Here is a 24,563-nt window from a genome sequence, read left to right on the forward strand (position 1 = left end):
TTCTATTTTCTGATTTTTCTACTTTACTAATTTTTAAATAGAAAAACTAATGCCAGCTGCCAACAAAGAAGTTATCTGAGCTATTTTTAATAGCCCCAAACTGGAAACAACTCAAATGTCCAGCAACAGATGAGTAGATGAGCAAATTACAGTCTGTTCATATAATGGAATACTAGTCAGCAATAGAAAAGAAGAAACTACTGATACATGCAGTGGCACAGGTGAATCTCAAACATTATGCTGAGAGAAAAAAAAAAACAGACGCAAAAGAGTACATACTGTATGATTCAATTTATGTGAAATTCTAGTAAGGGCAAAACTAGCCTGTAATGACAGAGGGCAGATCTGTAGTTGCCTGGAAACAGAGTGGGAAATTGCCAGCAAAGGGCACGAGGAACTTTTTGGGTGATGGAAAGGTTCCATACCATGGTTGTGGTGTGGTTATGAGAGTATACGCATTTATCAAAATTAATCGAACTGTACACTTGAAATAGGTCCATTTGATTGCATGTAAATTTACCCTAATAAAGTTGATTTTAAAACAAGAGCTGAAAACAACATCAACAACAACAATCAAAGTTATTAAAAGGAGGATGAACGAATTCTTTTCTGGGGTTCTAACATCTTAATTGTCAAGAAAAAATCGTAATAGTTAACATTATAGAATGTTAAATATGTGCCAGACACAGTTCTAAGCACTATATGTGTTAGGTCGTTTGTTTCCACCAATAATCCTCTGAGATAAGCACTAGTATTGCATCTGCTTAACATGGGAGAAAATTGAGTTACAGGGAGATTAAGTGACTTTCCGCAAGTCACTAAATTTTACCAGCTACCAAGTGGTAAAAGCAGGATTCAAACTCAGGTCATCTGGCTCATAACCCTGGGGTATGAGTCACTCTGTTCATTCTTTAAAGACTTTGTTAATTATGCAAAATAAAAAGGGCCGGTTCAGATTTATTAAACCAGATTCTTTGGGATCTGGCAGGTCCCAGATATCTGCATTTTAACAAGCGTCTGTAAATCATTCTGATGGTGGAAGATCAGGAACACTGAATGTTTCGATGTAGAAAAGTTGTCTTATTGAGAAAGTCCTTGGGCAGGTACACATTCCTGATACCATTATGTAATAAGCTTGGGTTTTCAACACCTGTACTTTAAACTGTTTATGTATTCTCTTAATTTCTTTACTTGACATTAGTTTAAGCTACCAGGTGAGCAGTGGAGAACATGAGTTGCGATAACTTTATTTCCTAGAGAATGGTTAACTAAATAAAGGTAGTGTGTTTCCATTTAACCATGCATTTATAGAAAGAGAGAGAGATGAAGAAATATAGAGACAGAGGGAGAGAAGGAATAAAGGGAAGAAGGAAGGAAGGAAGGAAGGGAAGAAGGAAATAAGCTTAATGAGGCAGGTGGGCAAAGAGTTGGAAGTATATTCAATAAAGCTACTTAAAGAACAAAGTATTAAGTTACTCATGTAACCTTCTCCCAATTCTTTAAGTGTCAGTAAGATTGACTTCGTGCTTCTTTTCATGGCAAGTCATCTTAAAAAATAACCATTGATTAAATGAATGCCTTTTACAGAGAGGTGAAAATTCTTTAACACTTTCTATTTCCAGGAACTGGACTTATAAACAACCCCAGAGCCCCTGTAGTTGAAGCTCCCAGGCATCTTTCTCAGCAGGATGACACTCTACTGTTTCAAGGGGGTCTTGCACAGCTGAGTTGAAATAGAGTTTTAAAAAGTGGCAGCCTTAATAGAATATCTCTTTTAGAGGAAAGCATTTAATCAAAATGAGAAGAATTTTTATATGTGAGTATAAATATGTGAACTTCTATGAGGCCTTCAATTTTAGGAGAACCATTCCAAGACAGCATGACCTACTGACCTATAGGTAAGAGAGCCATCTGTGTGGAAAGACATGTTTGTAAATTTTCAAATAATGGTAAAAGAAGTGAAAAATATACTTTAGTTAGTGTGCCCTCACTCCTTTTAAATATTGTAACAGATAAAACGTTTTCTGCTTCCTGTGTGATACTTTTATAATTTAAAGCTGCAAAATATGGTATGATAAAAATGATATGCCTTTCACTAAGCAGCCCAGTGGGAGTAAGGTCTGGGAATTTTCATTATTCTAACGGAGGATGCTCACCAACTGGTGATGTGTCGTACTAATGAGCTAATGAGTCTGTGCCAGAAACATCTAATGAATGGGCATCAATTTTGCTCTTGGTTTTCACTTTACTACTGAAGCCAAGATGTTTTCTTTGAGCTTGCTCCTAAGAGTGTTTTGTGGATGCTTCTCCTTCTTGGAAAAGTGAAGCACAAGGCACATAGATCTCAAAATTGCAAAAGGCAGCCAAGGAGACTCTTAAATGATAGTCTCACCAGATGGGGCCAAAAGGCGTATCCTGCGCCACGGTTTAAAAAAAGAAACTGATTCAAGTTTCAAAGTAAAGAGAACTCTGTTTTGACATAAAAAAAATGGCAAATTTTGCAGAGGCAGACTTGTTGAAATCTCATTTTATGAAAATGACAGTTATGGCTGCTGCTCTTATATTTATAAAATACTTTGTTTAAACAGTTGACGATATTACCTAAGGGAAGTAGTGTCTTACCAAATCTCTTTCTTCTTACTTTTTAGAGTATTCTATTTTGGTCTGATTATAAAAGTAGTGAAGTGATAAAAGGGGCCCTCCTTTTCCCACACCATGGCAGACGCGCAGAGAAACCCTTTCCTGTACAGAACACCTGACAATGCTGGATGAAAATTTAAACACAATTTTAAGGCTTAGCCAGGTTGGATGTCCAGACAGGATAATCAGCTGAGACTAGAAACAAGAAAGAAGGGCATCATGGGTAAGTAAGCATGGTAGCTGGCAATTGCTCCGAGGTTATCTGCCTATAACTGGCGGGCAGGAGCTTGGGAAATTGGGTAACATGTGCAAGGGAGATAGAAGACAAAACCAAGTAGAATAGGAAATGGTAACACACACACTTATTAGAAATCTTGGAGCAGGGTGTTTTCACACGAGATGCTTTCTCTTTTTAGGTATTGACTCAGAATGGAGCAAGTCTCTTCTGAGTGTTCCTGACCCCAAGCCTGTACTGCCACAGATTTGGATTGGAAATTCATCAAAATTCAGTGGCTTAAAAATCTTCAGGCAGAACCTTTATTTTAAAGTGGCCATGTACTGGGAATGCCACAGGAGCCTGGAAGAAGCAAACACAAATCCTCACCAGGGAAATCTACTTTAAAGACAACCTTCAAGTAATTTTGACAGCTAAGGTCCCAGGAAAAATGAGCCTGTAATAAGGAAGTTACCAAATACATGAGGAAAAATGCCACCGTAAATGATAGAAAGGAAAGAAGAACTCAATAAATTAAAAGTCACATCTACAATGACTGAAAGAGTAGAAATTATTCAAGACAGAATATAAGTGTGTTTAATATATTTTTTAAAATAAAATGTATTCATAATATAAGAAAGGAACTAGAATATAAAACTTGACCAGTTAAAACTGGAACCAAAAAGAACTTCCAAAAATTAAAAATATCGTAATGAAAAATAAAATCTCATGGAAGAGTTAAATAGCAGATTAGATTAAAGTGAAGAGAATACTAGTGAACTGGAAAATAGGTCTAAAGAAATAACCAGTGTTTAGACAAAGAGTTGGATGAAAATATGAGGGACTGGTTAAGATGTATGAAGGATATTATCAAGAGAGAGTAGGGATTCAGTGGAAAGGCAATATTAAAAGGCACATCAGCTAAGGTTTTCCAGAATTTAATTCAGTCATCCATCTTCTTGTTAGCCCAACAATTCCCAAGAAGGATAAATAAATTTTAAAAAAGTTCACTCATAAATGCATTTGATAAAATAATCAAACCAAATATAAGGAGATCTTTCAAGTGACTAGAAAAAAACGAAGATCATCTACAATGGAACAACAATTAAATTGATGGCTAAATTTGCTAACTTCTTAACAGAAACACTTGAAGGTAAAAGAAAATAGACTGTTATCTTCAAAGTGCTAGCAAGTGCTGAGAAAAAAATAATTCTCAATTTCAAATTGTATATTCAGCAAAATTGACTTTCAAGAATTGGTAGATGGGGTGAGGAGAGGTGATATTAGGATTTTACAACTAACGTATCCTTAGTAAAAGAATTTCTAAAAATGTACTACATTTTTGTTAGAAAAAATATTAGCAAAATAGTATTTCCAATCAGATGATCTGAGAGCCAAGACAGAAGAGTGAGCAGAGAAAATAGTAAAAATGTAATATGTTAAGAATAAATATAAACAAAGGAATTGATTGCTAAAGTTTGACTAATTTCAAGTTAAGAACTTCCTTTCATCAAAGGCACTGGAGAGAGAGTAAAGAGACAAGTTATAAACAAGCTGAAGTTATTTGCAAAAGATAAATTAAAAATGGATGAAGAACTTTGTAAACAAACGGGTTTGTTCACATGCCTTATATTTTCCTTTATACATTTCCAGGAATTTGGTTTCTAGAGAATGAGTTAATTTATGGTTACTAATGTCGCTTTCCAGATCATTTCATAAGTTTTAATCTATTTATAATCTTATCAACATTGTGCAAATGTTCTACATAGTTGCTATTATTTTTTATTAGAGATTTATGTTAGACATTTTTCATGAAAAATGAATCTCTAATTATATTACTTTCATAGGTGATTTTAAATATCTTATATACTTACTGGATTATTAATATTACCACTACCCCTTATTTTGTGAAATATCCGTTTATGTCTTTGCCCTTGGTTGAAGTATTAGAGTTTTTTTCTAATTCATTTGAAGGATCATCTTATAAATTTAGAATATTCACCTGAAACATCAAAATTATCAACCACTAAACTGAATTCTTCTTGATTAAAATTGTAAGAAACTATAGATCACAATGGAATTTAATGAGAAACTGTGAGAGAGACTAATACTCCATGCTGGGCTGATTATAGCTCTTTTCAAGTTAGTTAAAACTTATGGTGACCATAGTAGGACAATGAAAGAAGAACACGGGGCCTGGCCTGGTGGTGTAGTGGTTAAGTTTGGTGGCCCAGGGTTCATGGGTTTGGATCCCAGGTGCGGACCTACACATCATTCATCAAGCCATGCTATGACAGCATCCCACATACAAAATAGAGGAAGATTGGCAAAGATGTTAGCTCAGGAACAATCTTTCTCACCAAAAAACAAAAAGAGGAAGAAGAAGAAAAGAAGAACACAGGTGGAGGACTAGTCAAATAGGATGAGGACTTATTTAAAATTAAAATATGCATGCTTTGTTTCTTCTTACTATATTTACAGCCCCCTCTCTTTTTTTTCTGTTTACTGACATTAAAGAAAGCTGAAAAAACACTCCCTCCGATTATTCATTCATTAAAATATTTTTATTGAGTAACAACCACACACCAGGCTCTGTTCTAGGAACTGGAGACTCAACAGTATAATAAAACAAACCATTGTTGTCATGGTACTTCTACTATGATGGACAATTAGCAAGATTAACAGGGGCCAGCCCGGTGGCATAGTGGTTAAGTTTGGTGCACTCTGCTTTGGTGGCCCAGGTTCATGGGTTTGGATCCCAGGCTCAGACCTACACCACTCATCAAGCCATGCTGTGGTGGTTACCCACATACAAAATAGAGAAAGATTGGCACAGATGTTAGTTCAGGGCCAATCTTCCTCAAGCAAAAAGAAGAGGATTGGAAGAAGTGTTAGCTCAGGGCAAAACTTCCTCACCAAAAAAAACCTCAAAAAAATTAAAAAATAAAATATGGAGTATGTCAGATGATGATTTGTGCTATGGAGAAAAATATAGCAGAGAAGGAAGATGGGGGTGGAATGGTAGGAGAGGATTATTAATGCTAACTCTTTGAGAATAAGTAAAGCGAAGTACTGGATAAATATTGTCCTTTGTTTAGGCTAGAAAATATTCTTATACCTGTGTTCATATAATGAGTTTAATTTATATTTACTCTTCATGCTGAAAAGCTATTTCATTTTAATCATGTTCACTAAAAGAGGCCAAGAATGATCTTATTATATGAAGTATTTGTTTCAATATTTTCAAGAGTATTGACATAATTTTGACAATATGAATTTTTTGTGTAAAACTTTACTTGTTCACTTACAGTTATAAACCATGTTTGGCATAAGAAGAAAATTTTGCTTATCAACTTTTTGACAGTTAACATGCTGATTAGTAACTCATTGGTCTCATTTTAATGAACTCAAGTAGCATAAAAGACTGTGCAGAGTCCTTTAAAAGTAGGAAAATATGTAACAGCTATAATTCTCCTTGTTAAAGGGATTTTTATAAGAAAATAAATGTGACTCTATTAGGTAAATATTAGAGTATGGGATCTCAAGTTTCCATGACAGTCTAGAAGCATGATTTGGGGACAGTTATGTTTGATGGAGTCAAACTGGCTCTACAATTCAACCTTTTGAGGGCTAGGTAATTTTTCTTCCAGCAGATAGTCTTCCAACAATACGGGATAATACTTTGTACATCTTCTCTGATGCTTCTCTTTCAGAGGAGAAAGAGCAGGTCAAATAACAATGATTATTATGAACATTAAGTAATCCAAGGAGAAGCATGTTTTAAATTCACATTTGCCTTTTCTATAACAATGCAGTAAATCAGAAAAAGAACAAGGGGCAACTGTTAACTTGAATTAGTACTCATTAATTAAAATAAGATTCTTAAAGACTTGAAGATACGTCCTGAAACTATAAAACTCCTGGAAGATAATATCATTAGTACACTATTTGACATCAAACTAAAAAGGATCTTTTCAAGCATCATATCTTCTCAGACAAGGGAAACAAAAGAAAAAATAAACAAGTGGGAGTTCATCAGACTAAAGAGCCTCTGCAAGGCAAAAGAAACTAGAATCAAAACAAAGATACCAAAACAAACCCACCAAGTGGCAGAAAATACTTGCAAATCAGATATCTGACAAGGGGTTAATCTCCATCATGTTTAAGGAACTCGCACAACTGAACAATAAAAAAATACACAATCTGATCAAAAAATGGACAGAGGAGATGAACAGACATTTTTCCAAAGAAGATATACAGATGACCAATAAACACATGAAAAGATGTTCAACGTCACTAATCATCAGGGAAATGCAAATCAAAACTACCCTAAGATACCACCTTACACCTGTTAAAATGGCTATAATCACTAAGACTAAAAATAACAAATGTTGGAGAGGGTGTGGAAAAAAGGGAACCCTCATACACTGTTGGTGCGAATGCAAACTGGTGCAGCCACTATGGAAACCAGTATAGAGGTTACTCAAAAACTAAAAATAGAACTACCATACAACCCAGCTATCCAACTACTGGGTATCTACCCAAACAATTTGAAATGAACAATCCAAAGTAACATATGCACCCCTATGTTCCTTGCAGCACTATTCACAATAGCTAAGACATAGAAACAATCCAAGTGCCCATCGACTGATGATTGGATAAAGAAGATGTGGTATATACATACAATGGAATATTACTCAGCCATAATAAGAGACAACTCATCCCATTTCCAACAACATGGAAGGACCTAGAGGGAATTATGCTAAGCAAGATAAGCCAGACTGAGAAAGACAAACACCAGATGATTACGCTCATATGTGGAATATAAACAAATACATGGACAAAGAAAACAGTCTAGTGGTTACCAGGGGATGGGGGTTTGGCGGGTGGGTACAGGGGGTGAAGGGGACCACTTATGTGGTTACAGTCAAGAAATAATGTACAACTGAAATCTCACATTGGTGTAAATTATTATAAACTCAATAAAAAAATTTAAAAAATGAGATTCTTAATTTAGTCTAAATTTTCCTTTTCCATCTTTCAGTATAAAGTTTGCTTTTAGAACTTGCTTACTTTACCCTTGGTTTTATTTCATAACTAAGTAGAATGAACCTTTCTAAGTCATTAACCTTCTTACAGTTGGATTCTCTTAAGGATTATCTAAATTTCCTAGTAAATTGAATAGTCATACAAAGCATTGAAATTCATCTTCTACTTATGTCTTCACTGCTGTAGGGAAAGAAGGAAGGTTTTCTGTTATTTTCAGGGAAGGCCATGGCTCAGCTTTTCCAGTGTTTTCCCTAATTTCAGGTTTTTATCACGTTTCTTTCTCCTACACTCAGGAATTCATAGTGAAAATATTAAGGAATCTATATGAGTGTCTATGATTATTGTGGAAGGTTTGAGGGAGTGCTTGGCACTGAGCATATGTTTGCTGTGATAAAACACTTCTCAGAATGCTCCAACTCTTGTTTTAGATTATAGGACATGAATTTCACCACACGGAAAGGCACCGTTTGCTCATCATAACACAAAAGGGGAGATAGCACAATTATCCAAAGGCTTAGGCTGTCCAGAGAGCAAAACTGACTCACTCAGATTCCCAACATTCATCTTAGTCAACCAAATTTAATCAAATGAGCATTATCCTTAAGATAATTGGAAATCTCCTTTAGAACATCCTCTTGTTTTAGATATTTAAAGAGGACAAGCTAAATGCCAGTTGACCTCTTCTTATATAATGATTACTCAACTTCACTCCTATTCCACAGAACCTAAAGATGGGGACTGTAGAATCGTAAATCTACGGACCGTCTATGCTACTGAGAATCACCGAACGTATTAGTTTCTTAAGGCTGCCGTAACAAATTATCACAAACTTGGTAGCTTATAACAGCAGAAATTTCTTCTCTCACAGTTCTGGAGGCCAAGAGTCTGAAATCAAGATGTTGGCAGAGGGCTGGCCTGGTGGCGCAGTGGTTAAGTTTGCATGTTCCGCTTCTCGGCAGCCCCGGGTTTGCCTGCCCGGATCCCGGGTGCGGACATGGCACCGCTTGGCACACCATGCTGTGGTAGGCATCCCGCATATAAAGTAAAGGAAGATGTGCACGATGTTAGCTCAGGGCCAGTCTTCCTCAGCAAAAAGAGGAGGACTGGTAGTAGTTAGCTCAGGGCTAATCTTTCTCAAAAAAAAAAAGATGTTAGCAGGGTCGGTTCCTTGTGGAGGTTGTGAGAGAGAATCCATTCTGTGCCTCTCTGCTCATTTCTTGTTGCCAGCAATCCTTGGCCTTCCTTACCTTGTTGCTGCTTCACTTCAGTCTCTTGCTGCATCTTCACAAGGCTGTCCTTTCTGTGTCTCCATGTCTTCTCCTTTTAAATCTCTTATAAAGACATTTGTCATTGGATTTAGCACCCACCCTACTCCAGGATGATCTCATCATGAGATTCATACCTTAATTATATCTGCAAAGACCCTCATTCCAAATAAGGTCACCTTCTGAGGTTGCAGGCAGACCTATCTTTGGGGGACTACAGTTCAGCCCACTACATCATAGTTTTCAACAATTGGACAGTTTTACTTTTTGCATGAAGTTTTGGCGAAGGCTTTCAGGACTGTCTTGTCATAAACACATTATCCATTGTGCCATTTGACGTATTGATGGTGTTATAAAATTAGCCCTTCATTTTGTGCTGTACACAGGCAATGGAAATAAAACCTATTTTTTATCTTTTCCTTTCCACTGAATTTACTCTGTCTTTTCATTGAAAATGTCAGTGTCATTCCAAGAAGTCTGATTGCAGAGTATAATTTTAAAGAAATTAATCAGCTTCACATAAACAAGGGTAACAACATGTTAAAAATTATTAAAAGACTAGTTTTTATTTAGAAATGAATGTTGATTATCAAAACATATTTCTTATACAAAAATAAACATTCAGAGTGAAAAATGGGGAATAACATTTACAGCGGCTTTGTTAAAAATGTAAAAATATTATGATGGTGTCGAATCTGGGGTCTGAACTTTGTATTTCAGAATATGCTGGTTTTTCTATTATTTAACAATAAATAATTTTCTTATATATTTCTTTTAGGCATATTGCTTTTAAAAAGTTCCTGTTTTAAAAATTCCTAAAATTCTAATTAGCCAAACCAAACCAGGGAAATCTTGGCAAGTGAATTTGTCTATAAGAAAGTTTGATTTATTCTTACATTTCCACTTATGTTGATATGTTTCTTCATGCATCTGCATAGACATATATATATATATATATATATGTTGCCATATTTGCTGATCTTTGAACAATATAAACAAATTAGTGATACTGTGTTCACCACAGACTAATCAATATTATTACTTTTACAAGCCACTGGCTATAAAACTCTTTTTGGACTTATGGTTCTCTCTGTTTTTTCTCTCTCTCTCACTCTTTCAATCTGTGTCTCTGTTTGTCTATCTGTCTCTCCTTCTCTGTCTCTTTTCCTCTCTGTCTCTGGATCTCTTTCCCTACACACACTATGTATAAAACAATATATTATGTATACGTTACATAATTCAATATATGTAAATATATAAAATTTTCTATATAATATACGTAACTCCATTTTGTATAACATATATGTATATTTATATATGCATACATTTGTTTTTCTGTCTGTTTAATTAGCACCTTCTCCAATAAAATATTCAACTTCACCAAACCATTGATTTCTTATAGTGTATTTCTGCAACTCTCTTTGAAGTAACCTTTTTTTTTTTCCTGGTTACAATTGTTTCCAATAGTTTTCTTAATAGTTCTTGTTTAATCTTTTGTGTCTGTTTTTATGTCTGTTTAATTAGCACCTTCTCCAATAAAATATTCAACTTCACCAAACCATTGATTTCTTAAAGTGTATTTCTGCAACTCTCTTTGAAGTAACCTTTTTTTTTTTTCCTGGTTACAATTGTTTCCAATAGTTTTCTTAACAGTTCTTGTTTAATTTGTGATTTCCCTCAATGCATTACCAGGCAGCTAGACTAATGGGTTATTTCTTTCATGTCGTTTTCTTTGAAGCTACCAATGTTTTCCTCTGCACTTTAAGTAGCAGTCATGGTCCAACAGTGGATTTTACAATCAGAGTTGTGGTAAATTGGTCATTTCTATTAAAGTCACTTTTTGAACCCTCTTCTATTCAACTTTTAAGTAGTTACATCAACTCTTTTAAAGATCAAGCAAATTTTATATGCCAATGAGTGAAAATCTGTGATTGAACTTGGTGGAAAAGCCAAAAGTGGGTTACTAAAATTGCTTTTGATTATTTTACTATCTTTTGGCTTATATGAAAGCATTTCAACTTCAATTCTATAAATTGTATTGGGATAATCAGTTTCCGAGATCCTCCCCAGATGCAGTGGTTTCTACTGGATGAAAATTCTCTCACACAGTAAATCATAATCAAAATCGTAGCCCATGAGCACAGAGCAAGCTTGTGAAGTTTTTCACTGGAAGAAATTCCAGCAGATGCTGACCGGCCCCGGGTCAGGGATACTGAATCCTGCTGGCAAGGAATTTAGGAACGGTGACTCGACCCCGTCCATCTCTTATTTCTGTAACCGTGATAATATAATTTGGCCTTCTCAGAATTTCAATATAACCTCAAACTTTTAATATAACATTTATTTATTTATTATTTAACGACAATGTAACAAACTTATTGAAGAAAAAATGATCACTATAGAGAAGCTTAAGATAAAAATTAAAACCTCGTGTAACATTCACCATTTAGAGCAAAGCTGTGCAATATTTTGGCAGATACATCTTTGTTATTTTATTCATGCATGCGCCCACAGTAAAAACTTCAAATAATACCAAAAAATTAAAACATATTTTGTTTTTTGACAAAATAGGATCACACTCTCTTTATTATTAACTGCTCTAAATATTTCTTTAAAACATTCATGAGTAATTACTAAGGATACATTCCCAGAAATATAATTGTTGGGTCAAAGATTGCCATTGTTTTTAAGCCAGAGCTGTTTTTAAACAACTTGCACATTTATCACAAAACTGTTTCTTCTAGCATTAGCAACACTCCTCATGGGAAAATTGGAGCACAATTATCAGGTATAATAATGTTGCCATTATAAATATCTAATTAATTATTTAGACTAATTTTTGGAATAAAACCAAATCAGGCAAGTCTGTGAACAACCCGTGCCGTGCAAAAGGCCAGAATGTGGTTCTGCATATGCCATCAGAGGGCATAAAGAAATAGAACAAGTTCCTGCCTGAGGGGAGTTTTCAATGTTTTTGGAACAGAATATAGTTCTGTGCAATGCTTTTGGAACACTTATAAAATAGGATGTGTCACACAGGATAGCTAAAAAGGAAATAAAATAGATTTGTAAAACTCTCCAGACATATTCATTTCCTTCATATGAATCTTGCCATTTCAAAACCACATCTAGCTTTTTAAAAATGTGTATTCATTTTTTTTTTCCTGTCCTAACATGTACAAATAAAAAGAAAAGAAAAAGATAAGCCCAAGCTTGTCTTGACGCCACCTCACCTGAAGAACAGAGAATCTACACTTGTTCCTCTTCTCAACTGGAGTTGGGAGAGAATTCAGCGATAAGGCCCTAAGTTATCCATTGTGCGTAATGAATTCTCTTCTTTCTTAGGCATCTTGAATGATATTAGTTATACTATTCATGGCAGAATAGGGCTGAAATCCGCCAGGAATACTGGTGGAGAAAGGCTGTCCCATGGGATCTGCATGCATACATCATCGGGCATAGAACTAAAGCATGAAAATAGGATGGCCACATGGAAAGGATGGGGCCACTACACCAGCACCGCAGAGATCTGCGCACTAGAAGATAGTGAAAGAGCAAGCATTCTCTGGTGGTCTGGCCTGAGGATCACTGAAGGAGCTGGTGTTATTTCTTCTTGCACAGTGTCCTGCCTCTGTGCTTGCCCCAGCCCAGTGTGAATAATACATTAGTTGCCCCTTATCCACGGTTTCACTTTCCACAATTTCACTTACCCCCAGTCAATCCTGGTTGGAAAATAATGCTAAGTTACAATGCTTGCTTCGTTCACCTCCCTTCATCTCATCACTGTGGGCATTGTATCATCTCATATCATTGCAAGAAGAAGAGAGAGTACAGTACAATAAGATGTTTTGAGAGAGAGACCACATTCACATAACTTTTACTGCAGTATAACTGTTCTATTATATTGTTAGTCATTGTCCATCTTACTGTGCCTAATTTATAAATTAAACTTCATCGTAGATATGTACGTATAGGAAAAAACATAGTACATATAGGTAGGGTTTGGAACTATCCATGGTTTCAGGCACCTACTGAGGGTCTTGGAACAACCCTGGAAGATAAGGGGAGACTACTGTATCCTTAACTATGGGATGGAGAGGCCTGGATTGTGGGAGGGTCAGGTAGCACGTCTTTTTTATCTCTGATCCCTAGGGCTGCTGACGCACCATGAGTACACAATTGGAACTCAGTAAATGTGGTGCAGAGGACAATACACTTAGCAGAAACCTTAATTCTGCAGTTTCCATGAACTAGTCACCATTTGAGCCTCTGTTTTTCCATAAATAAAGTGGAGACCATGACAAAATCTGTTTCAAAAGATTCCCTCAAAGATAAAATCAAATAATGCTGGGAAAGATATTTTTTATGAACTTTGGAACTCTAAATAGGGGATATACTAGAAAACGGCTTCCTGGGAGCCACTTCTCAAAAAGAGAAAAAGTTCACATTCTGTTGTCTGGGTAAAATATAGCACAGACTTCCTCAATGACATGCTATTGCGTAATTGCGTAAAGTAATCTGTACTGCTAAAATATAATTTTCCTATGAGACTCAAAAATATTACTTTAATTGTGAATGAAAAAAGTGAGTCCCGCAAAATACTTATTTTCCCTAAAATGACCTTTGTTCCAAGTAGGTTGTCTTAAGTAGGTTTAAACAGTCCAAAGTTGACTAGTTTTATGCTATTAGAAGAATTTTAAGTGGGCGTATGACAAACCTCCTAAGAATTGGTAGTCATCTCCATTTATAACTGGAATTTTGGATGAGAAGGGGACATCACTATACCAAAAGCACCTCTTCAGAGATTATATATTTCACTAGATCCAAAAAATGTCTTCCACAGACCCTCTGAAATTCAGTTCTTAAAATACAAATAATTTCATTTTCAGGGTAATAAATGCCTTGATCTCATATGCTAAATTTTGACTGAAGGTTTAAACAAAGAGGACTTTATGTTTAGCAACATTATTTTACCTATACTTGTTTAGCTTATCATTGTGATCTTTTATAAAAATTGTACTATTTTAGAATTTAAATGTGATAGATAATTTTTTTGAAGATATAGACAAAGCTTTAGTCATCCTTATATCTACCTCATTTAGAACATCATCTGGCATATGGTAGGCAATCAATATGACATTTGATGAATCTGATTGATTACACTTGGGCAGGCCTACTTGTGATAGATAATTTTTTAAATTAATTTTAAAGATTTCATTTTTCAGGATAATTTTAGGCTCACAGCAAAATTGAGGGGAAGGTACAGAGATTTCACCTATACTCTCTGCCCCCACACATGCATAGCCTCCCCCATTATCAACATTCCCCCACCAGAGTGGTACATATGTTACAACTGATCAACCAGCATCAACACATAATCCACCAAAGCCCATAGTTTCTTTGGGGTTCACTCTTGGTATTCTAAATTCTGTGGGTTTAGACACGTGTGTAATGACGTATCCATTATTAGAGTATCATACAGAGCATTTTCACTGCCCTAAAAATCCTCTGTGCTTTGCCTTGATAGACAATTCAAGATTTTAGACATCCACTTTAGGGAGGTCTTGTAGCACCACTCTTTTGTTTAATATCTGAAAATGTACTATGCCAATTTCCAAGGGATATTGTTGAGAGTGGAATAAAAGACTTTTGAAGTAGGAAGAATTAAAATCTTAAGCACTTGAGAATTCCATAACCTTTTGTACTGTCATATACCTGTCCATATTTGGAAAATGTGAAAACTGCTCCATGACAACTCTGGGTAAGGTTTCAAGTATACTAGAGTATTTTCTACTGTATTTAATGCAAAAATTAAGTTGTGCACATATATTGTAAGAAGATCACAAGTATTTTACTGGGATTATACGTAAGATTTGAGGCACTATATTATGAGTAGGTGAGACTTTTATTCCAATGATATTTGTAATTCTACTCTTGAAACTCTATGTATGATATTTTAACAGCACAATCTCATGTTCAAATATATTGGTATGTTATTTACTGTGATGGAAAACATCATTAAAATCATTGTTATAAACAACCTAAGCCATCTTGATCATGCACACCTTGCTGGTTCTCTTTCAAGGTAGGTCAGCTATTTTTCCACAACCTTACCACAAGTTATAGTGAAATCACATCTCATCCAGATTCTGTTACACATGCATATATTTATTAAACAAACCCTGATTAGCCAGCAAACACAAAACAGTTTTATGAACTGGTATATAAGCTTGATGAAGTTCTGGTTCTCTTCACTCCTAGGAGATGTTCCCACATCTTGCATGAAAGTTTTCATGGAGGCTTTTGTAAAGCTATTCGCAGAAAGGACTCTCTTACTCTCGTAGTCGGCATTAGAGGACCAGAATCCTACCGCGTGTTGGACAAACAGCCCTTTAGAGATCAAGCTTCAAGCACACCTTAGAGAATCTAAAGTTTGCTCAGGTGAGATGGAAAAGGTCCCTGTAATATTTTAAGCAGTTCACATATCTTTGAATACTGCAGACTTTGCCAATGAAAGCCCATTTCTAGCACTAATTATGCTAATTAAAAAGTAGGGAGATCGCAAGTACAGGGTTACCCAGGAGTGTTCCACTTGACCTGTGACCGTTCTTGTTTATGCCTCTTTGTCACAGCTGGATTAACATTAGTCTCAATTTCTCATCTTTTAAAATGTAGCATTGTTATTAATAGTTGCATTATAATAATTGAGAATAGGTTTGACAGACCTTATTTTGTGCCTACAGCTTCTGCTACGCTGCCCTATAGTACTGTGTGTCCTATTGCAATAAAAAGACTTTCATTTCAACATATGGATAATCTGAAAGACAATCAGTGATAATCCATCTCGCTTTTCAGATGCAATATAAATGACATCTTCCTATTAGGGAAAGCATGAAGGACACTAGTCTTCCCAGACTATGAACTGCTGCTTTGAAAGAGATGGTAGGCAATTTTATAAAGAACTAAGTGTAATAACAGCATATTGAAAAGGTAAGTTCTTCAAAAACTATCTAGTAACATCATAATAGAAACAGAGATGGACACAAAATTGACTAACGCTTGTGAATGTATACTATTGCGTGTTGGTTATGCTATTCTTAATTTTAAATAAAATTTTTATTTTAGAACAGTTTAGATTTTTAGAAAAATAGCGAAGATAGTACAGATTTCTGATATACTCCACATCAAATTTCCCCTATTATTATTAACATCCTATATCAATGTGGCACATTTGATACAATTAATTTTGATATATTCTTGTTAACTAAAGTTTGCACGTTATAAGGAGTTTCTTGGCTTTTACCTGTCTTTTTGTTTCTGTTCCAGGACACTACATTACATTTAGTAATGTCTCCTTAGGTTCCTTTGGCTGTGACAATTTCTCAAATTTTCCTTTTGTCAATGACCTTGGAAGTTTTGAGAAGTCCCACGTATTTTTTAGAATGTCCCTCAACCGGGATTTGTCTGATGTGTTTCTCATGGTTAGATTGGGGTTGTGTGTTTTTGGAAAGAAGATCACAGAGGCCAAGTGCCATTATCATCGTGTTATATCAAGGGGACATACTACCAACATGACATCACTGTTGATGAGAACCTTGATCATCTGGTTCAAGTAGTGTTTGTCAGGTTTCTCCATTTAGAAGTTACTCTTTTAACCCCCTTTCCTTACTGTACAGCATGGAAGAAGTCTCTACGTGCAGCTCACACTTAGTTAGTGTGGAATTAAGCTGCACTTTCTTGAGGCTGGAGTATCGACAGCAATTATTTGAAACTCTTCTATATGAGAGATTCATCTCTTCATTTATTCAATAAATTATGTATATCAGTGTAGACTCATGGATGTTTCTTTTATACTTTGGGCTATAATCCGATACTACTTTATTTTATTGCATGAATTTTTCCACCTTTGGCATTGAGAAATTTTTCAGATGACTCCTTTGTCCTGTTGCCATACATCCATTGTTTTGTTTTTTCAATACTTTCTTACTCTCTGGCAGTGTAAGATGCTACAAGCTATTGTTGTAATGTATATTCCTTGTCCCAGTCCTGGATTCAGTCATCTTCAAGGAGACTTGATTCCCTTTATTGAGGAACAATATTAGGAGCCAAGATCTGGTGCTAGGTTTGTTCATTATTACTAGGGTGTTACCACGTTTAGGCCCCTCAGCTGACACAACCAGGAAATATATGTGTCCATACTAACCACTGTATATACTCATATCTATTAATATTTTCATATGTAACCATCTGTATCTTTGGTAAGCTAAACATGAGTTTATACTGACTCTGATTCATTACCATGTGGATCATTTTAGCCTCTTCCATTTCCTTACCTGTAACCTCCCACTGCAACAGTGAGAAATCTAGCTCCTTCCTTCTGCCATCCATTTGCCTTGTTGCTCAATTCCAGTGTGTATATATAGCAGAATCAGAATTATTTATCCGTATCCCCAAAGGAAGCAACTTTATCAACTAGAGTATAATGATTATGTAGTTTCTTTTGCCTATTCTTACAGAATCCGCTCATTTCCAAAGTTCCTTAGGTCAGCATTTGTTTCCCTGATCCCATTCAGTGAGGTCTTTTCATACATTTATAATATAGTTAGATTATTTTGTCACTTTGTGCATTTCGTTCTGATTTCTCCACCCTCCTGAATGATTTTATTACAGTTTTCATGCATTGTTTCATTCTTTTTGCTGTAAATTTCTGCATTTTTCAAAAGCATAGTAATGTATTCACTTTTAAAATATCATACAGAGTATCCCTAAAACTCCCCCTATGCTACACCTATTCAACTCTCCCCCTGGAAACTACTGATGTTTTTACTGTTTCCAGAGTGTTGCATTTTATAGAATGTCGTATAATTGGAATCACACAATATGTAGCCTTTTCAGACTGACGTTTCATTTAGCTATACGCACTTAAGATTCATCCATATCACTTTTGGTTTGATAGCTCATTAATTTTTATTGTTGAATAGTGTTCCATTATGTTAGTGGACCATAGTTTGTCCGTTCCACCAAACACTTAAGGAATAACTGATGACCATTCTCCACAATCTCTTTCAGAAAATAGAAGCAGAAAGAACACCTCCTAACTCATTCTACGATGTTGCTCTTTTGATATATATCCTGCTTGATGTTCTCTAAACTTCCTGGATCAGTGGTTTTGGTGTCTGTCATTAATTTTGGAAAGTTCTCAATTATTATTACTTCAAATATTTCTCCTGCTCCCTTCTTTCTTCTCCTTCTAGTGTTCCAATTAGACGTATGTTATACCTTTTGAAAGCTTTCCATAGTTTTTGAATGTTCTATTCTGTTTCTTTATTCTTTTTATTTTTTTTAAATTGGCACCTGAGCTAACATCTGTCGCCAATCTTTTTTCTTCTTCTTCTTCTTCCTAAAGCTTCCCAGGACATAGTTGTATATTCCAATTGCAGGTCCCAGTATGTAGTTGTATATTTCAGTTGCAGGTCCTTCTAGTTGTGCTATGTGGGACACTGCCTCAGCATGGCTTGATGAGCAGTGCTAGGTCTGTGCCCAGGATCTGAACTGGCAAAACCCTGGGGGAGAGTGTGCGAACTTAATCACTTGGCCATGGGGCTGGCCCCTGTTTTTGTTTTGTCTTTTTAAAGATTGGCACCTGAGCTAACAACTGTTGCCAATCTTTTTTTTTTTTTCTGCTTTTCTCTCCCCAAATCCCCCCAGTATATAGTTGTATATTTTAGTTGTGGGTCCTTCTAGTTGTGGCATGTGGGATGCCGCCTCACCATGGCCTGATGAGCAGTGCCATGTCCGCGCCCAGGATGCGAACCTGGTGAAACCCTGGGCCACCAAAGCGGAGCATGCATAGTTAACCACTTGGCCACAGTGGCTCCTGTTTTTTAACTTTTTTTTTGTCTTTACATTCAGTTTGTAAAGATTTCATTGACTTATCTTCAAGCGCCCTGATTTTTTCCTTGGCTGAGTCCTATTCCACTAATGGGTCAGGTAAAGGCATTCTTCATTGTGTTGCACTATTTTTGATTTCTACCATTATGTTCTGATTCTCTCTTAGAGTTTTCATCTCTCTGCCTACATTACCCATCTGTTCTTGCATGTTGTCCACTTTTTCCATTAGAGCCTTTAACATATTAATGTTAATTCTTGTAAATTCCTGGTCTGATAATTCCAACATCTTTGTCACAGCTGAGTCTGCTTCTGATGCTTTACTTGTTTCTTCAGACTGTGTTTTTTCTTGCCTTCTGGCATGCCTTGTAATTGTTGTAGAAAGCTGGACATGTTGTATTGGGTAATAGAAACTGAGGAAAATAGGCCTTTAGTGTGAGGATTTATGTTATGATATGCATTGGACTGTGATTGATGTTTGCTTTAGCTATAGGTACCAGAGGCTTCAAATTTCTTTAGTCTTCATGTTTGTATCTCCTCTCTTGACTCTGGGCTTCCCTAAGTACTCCTCCTCAGAGAGAGTCTGCATCTTGCAACAACTTCAACTGTAATCTACTATTGTTGTACAAGAACCCTGTTGGTATAGTAGTAAAGCGTGAGAGATGGGAAGTGTTCTATAACCCTATGATTAAATCTCAGTCTTTAATGGGCCTATGACTCCTAGATGTGACTTTTTCAAGTATTTCTCCAGTGGCATAGCTTTTAATCTCTCTTAGGTTATCCAGGAAGATTGGAGTGGGAGGAATGACCTTCTCCCAGATAAAATGAGATTCTGGTAAAACTCTTTCCCTGGAGAGTAGGCTTTTGTTATGGAGAAGACAGAAGGCATATTTCACAACGATTTTTTCTCTCTCTCCCTATCAGAGACAGGAGGACATTTCTCTTGGATCTTCACCATGACCTGACAGGATTCCTGGAAGTAAAATCCACCAAAGTGAGGGGACCCTTCTAAGGCTGTGGCCTCCAGGAGTTTCTCGTTCTAACCCAGTCCGTTCTCACCATCCAGAAATTCATCAAAATTATCATTGAAATGTTCCTATCAGTGTATGTCGCCAGTGACTTCTACTGTTGGTAAGCAGATCTTAGCTGTTACTCTCTGGATTCTCCTCTCTTTCCAGATTTCGGATTATAGTTTTCCATGTTACCTCAGTTCCCTGGTGGGTCCAAAAAAAGTGGTTGATTTTCAGTTTGTTTAGCTTTTTTTTCTTATAAAGATGGAAGTGAAAACTTCCGAACTCTTATATGTCAGGGTTAAAACTAAAAGTTGTGTTTATGTTATATTCAAGATAATCAATATAAAAATGATTAAAATATCATTCTGCTTTAATTTATATAGATAGGTTAACTTTATTTTGAGAAGAAAATGTTTTTGAAAATAGACATATTTTGAAAAGAAATATATATTCACAGTATACTGAAACTGTCTTATTAGAAAAAAATAAACCTTTCAAAAGTTATATAATTTCAATTACTCCTGGTATCCTCTTGAACTCTCAAAGGTGTTAAATTTGGACAACAATTATATGGGAAGTCTCAAGAATCCACTGTTGTAAAATCCTGTGCTAGTGTTTGACTTTAATACCTTCTGTTCCAGCTAGAAAGACTCACTATCCAGTTATCACTATGACATTCAGATATTTGGTAAACATAAAGTCATGTCTTTGCATTAGCAGCAAATGGTATAGATTCATCAATAACTAAAGTATACTTGTCTATATTATGTACAAACAGCAAATATCCCCATCAAGTTGAGAATGTTGTTTAACATTTGTTTCTCTAGATGGAGCAAATCAATTTCTGTGATGAGGAATTTTCTTGGATGTGTATTAAATTACTTTTATTCTTAGGTGAGAATAGATGTTAGCAGTAATAATTTTCTTAGAAGTTATGGAAAAGGAAACATCTGACTTCCTCTGTTTATAACAGAAATTTCCTATGTCCCACATTAGAAGGGCCTGTGGCTCAGAGGTCTTTTCTTTCTCAGAAGAAAATTTTTATAACTGCCAAGTTAGATATATCAAAGGAACAGCAAAGATGAAAAAGTGGACACTAAGGATTTTTCCCTTAAGTCCTACTCTTGAAAAAGCAAAGATCATTTTCATTTGGGTATTTGAAATTATAGAATAAGAGTGCAATGGAAAGGAACTAAAACATCTGGTTTGAGTATTCCACGCTGAGATTCAGAAATGGAGGATATCACTGAAGGAGACACATCAAAGGAGTGTGTCAGTGATAACTTTTTCAAATTGATTCAACCATATATTTTTATTTATTAAGTAAAGTCTAGACCAAATACACATTAACAAAATACAATGGTAGAAGCAAAGTAGTTTAACATTTTGCCCACTCCTCTATAGTTAGTGAGATGGGAAACAATAGTCACATATAATTAAAAATATCCTAAGTGTTATGAAAGGAGAGTACAGAGAAGTATGAAAACTTATAAAGGGGAATCTGATCTTCACAGGTGGAGATGTGGTCAGGGAACTTCCCAGAGGGAGGGAAGTTGAAGCTGAGATGTGACGTGTTCATGGGAATTGAATGGAGTGTTGGGGAACGAAAAGTGTTCCTGACAGAAGGAACAGTATATGCAAGAGTCCTGAGGATACGAAATATAATATGTTGGAAGAACTGAAAGGAGATGAGTGTAGCTGGTGTGGAGACTGCAGGGAGAAAGAAAGAGTGGCCTCAGCAACGTATAAGAACAAGTTTCTCTGACTTTTATCTGTGTTTAAAAGCATGGTGGTCCAGGGAGGAATCGGAGATATATTCCATTATCTCCATATCCGCTTTGGACCCCTGTTGTACTCTCCCCTTTTATAAATGGGTACTTCTTCCCAGGAGGCCTTGCCACCTCTAGGATGCAGGTAAAGTTGACTCTATTGTGAGGAAGCCCCAGCCTCAGCCTCTTGCAGACCCTTTATGGAGATTTCTTCTTCATGTACTCCAGAGATTAGAGAGGCCAAGAGTAGTATTGACATTCTGTTGAATCCCACCTCCTTGCCTGCTCTAATCTCCTCTCATGTGTGAGATCTCCCCTTTCGATGCCAAAACCTTGAACAAAAGTTGAACGTGTTTCTTGTCTATTTTGCTCATATATGTATTTAGGACTTAGGATAACAATATTGCAATATTTTGTTTACCTGCATCAGTACTACTGGATGATGAAGTTTTTGAGGACAAGGACCATGTCTTATTCATTAGGAATTAATAAATATTTATTGAATGGATGAATTTAATAAAGCTTATGTAGTCACTCAACAATTAGAACTTTGACATTGAATTTGTTCCCTTTAGGCTTTAACTGAGGCGAGTGGCCCAGTTAGCAGAGGACTCCCACCTTGAAATAATCATGGGAAGGTTGCCAAAGAGAACATTGAGTCCGGTCAGAAACAGCTGCCAGTGCAACCCTGCTGCCCTTGACTCTGGGTCTCAAGGTTTTTTCACTTTCCCATTCTCAAACAAAAGTCTGAACTTCCCTTGACTAGTCTGTGTTTGAGAGTCCAATTCATTCTTAAGAGTAGAGATGTTCTTCCTTTGTCCATCAGACACAGAAAATGGTGTGCACCAAGCCACCCATTCCCAGGGTCCACCTCTGTTAAGGACTGTGCTATACACAAGAGAGGGTGCAGATCAATGGAGTCCCATGGGTGCTTATTGTGATGTCATTCCTTACCTGCTATTCAAGAAAACACTTTGAGATGAAAATGCGAGTGATACCATTATAGGGATAACCTTAAATCGACTCTAATTAATTTTTCAAGCAACTCTTGCACATACTTGAGTGTTTTGCTAAAATTGGTAACATTTTGAACACACTTAACAATTGATCTTGACAAACCACAGTTGAGAATTTCTGTCTCATTAGATACAGTCACTTTGAATGGGAGAAACATGGGACAGAGTAGACCTCTTAGCAACTTAAGGACATTTTATTAGGGCCAATCTTGACATAAAAGTGAAAATAGTATCATGGTTGTTCTGTCTCATTTTCTGTCATCAAAACTATTGATCAGAACATTAATAGCAAGCTATTGACAGGCTCTTAGGCCTGCCAAGTAGTGTGCAAAGTTGTGCAGTGCACAACTCCAGGAATACCAGGCACATGTACCATTCAACTGTGCAGTTTAACTTATGGTTGTACATGGAGTCTTTGGGGGCCCTCCTCGGGTATGGCGTGATATGTCAGTACCAGGTTACTGACCATTGACTTACCAATATTGGATTACAGACAGTTCTAAGTTCATCCACTAGTTTTCCATGATTTATTGATGAGAATATCACTCGAGAAGAAATCAAATTATTGACTATAGTCTACTCATATATATCTGTAAATATATTAAGACGTTTCACTTAAATTTTAAATAGCTGTTTGTTTAAATGATTGCTATGTACTGACATTTTACTAGTTCTATTGTTATCTAATAAAATCTCTACAGTATGTCATATAATTAATTTAGAAAACCTCAAATCATTGCTTTCTGGTTCTGAGAGAGGAAACACACATTTTCCTCAACCAAAATGCTTGAATCATGGAAATTAGACCTCTTAAGTTCTCTGGTGCTGATCAATGCCACACAATTATGGCATAAGTCATTTTAATTTTCATTTGAAATATGCAATTATTCAAGAGAGATTGAAAGTGCTATTATCCAGCTCATGAATTGTGAGCCTTTCTGGGGTGGGAGCATGTTTTCTCTAGTAGAATCTATAAAGTTCTCCCTACGCAATTGCTTTACAAAAGGCTGATTTGTTTAATTTATTTTGTCAACAAATTAAACAGATGAATGAATCTTGCTCAAAACAAGTATTTTGACGCTTTGATTATTTGACTTTAAGCTCCACCAAACTATAAACTCCTTGAAAGTGGAGATTGTACCTTACTGTCTCTGTATCGCTAAATCTAGTGGGAGAAGAGGAATGTGTTACAGGGTCAAACTGTTGCTTATATGTGAGAACAGGCGTATATATTTTTAAGAAATATTGCTAATAGAAATCACTTAGTAGTGAGTGAATTAGTTAATGTATCAGCCTATTTATTCAGATGTTTAAGCAGTGATTTATGTAAATAGTCTAAATATGTTTTAATTACTATATTATCACAAATATATCATATGTATGACAAAAAAGTCAACAAATACCTATTTATGTGTATTATTAGTATTTTCTTTTTTACATAAAGATCCTTTTATAAATAGCCATAAGAAGATTTTCATAGCAAGGACTTAAGTTGATTTAAAGTGAGGTTTAAATGTGGACTCTCTTCAAAGAGATGTACGTGTTGGTACAAGACACACTTCTGAAGCCAATATTTTCAGATGTGCTTTTACAGGAACTGCATTTTTAAGAGCTCACATTATAGTGCTATAGACAATGAGATATTATTGCATTTTTCCATAGAAGTTGGAAATCTATTTCTTGCTGTCAGCTAAGAACTGTGCACTACA

At 35.8% G+C, this 24,563-nt stretch overlaps 1 long non-coding RNA gene across 6 annotated transcripts in view; it reads left to right on the plus strand.

Moving 5' to 3' along the window:
• The window catches only part of LOC103562609 (uncharacterized), a 128,591-nt gene that overhangs the window by 6,915 nt on the left and 97,113 nt on the right, over positions 1–24,563 (plus strand). For 2 of the 6 annotated variants that reach the window (XR_011537741.1, XR_011537740.1), the window contains 5 exons: positions 1,623–1,898; positions 2,649–2,863; positions 15,430–15,609; positions 19,981–20,187; positions 22,414–23,920. This is a non-coding gene — a long non-coding RNA (uncharacterized lncRNA). Of the gene's footprint in view, positions 1–1,622; positions 1,899–2,648; positions 2,864–3,056; positions 6,876–15,429; positions 15,610–19,980; positions 20,188–22,413; positions 23,921–24,563 lie in introns of those variants that run through there. The other 4 variants (XR_011537739.1, XR_011537738.1, XR_011537742.1 and 1 more) reach the window with 3 other exon arrangements.

This window comes from Equus przewalskii, chromosome 2 (assembly GCF_037783145.1).
Source record: "Equus przewalskii isolate Varuska chromosome 2, EquPr2, whole genome shotgun sequence".
NCBI lineage: Eukaryota > Metazoa > Chordata > Mammalia > Perissodactyla > Equidae > Equus > Equus przewalskii.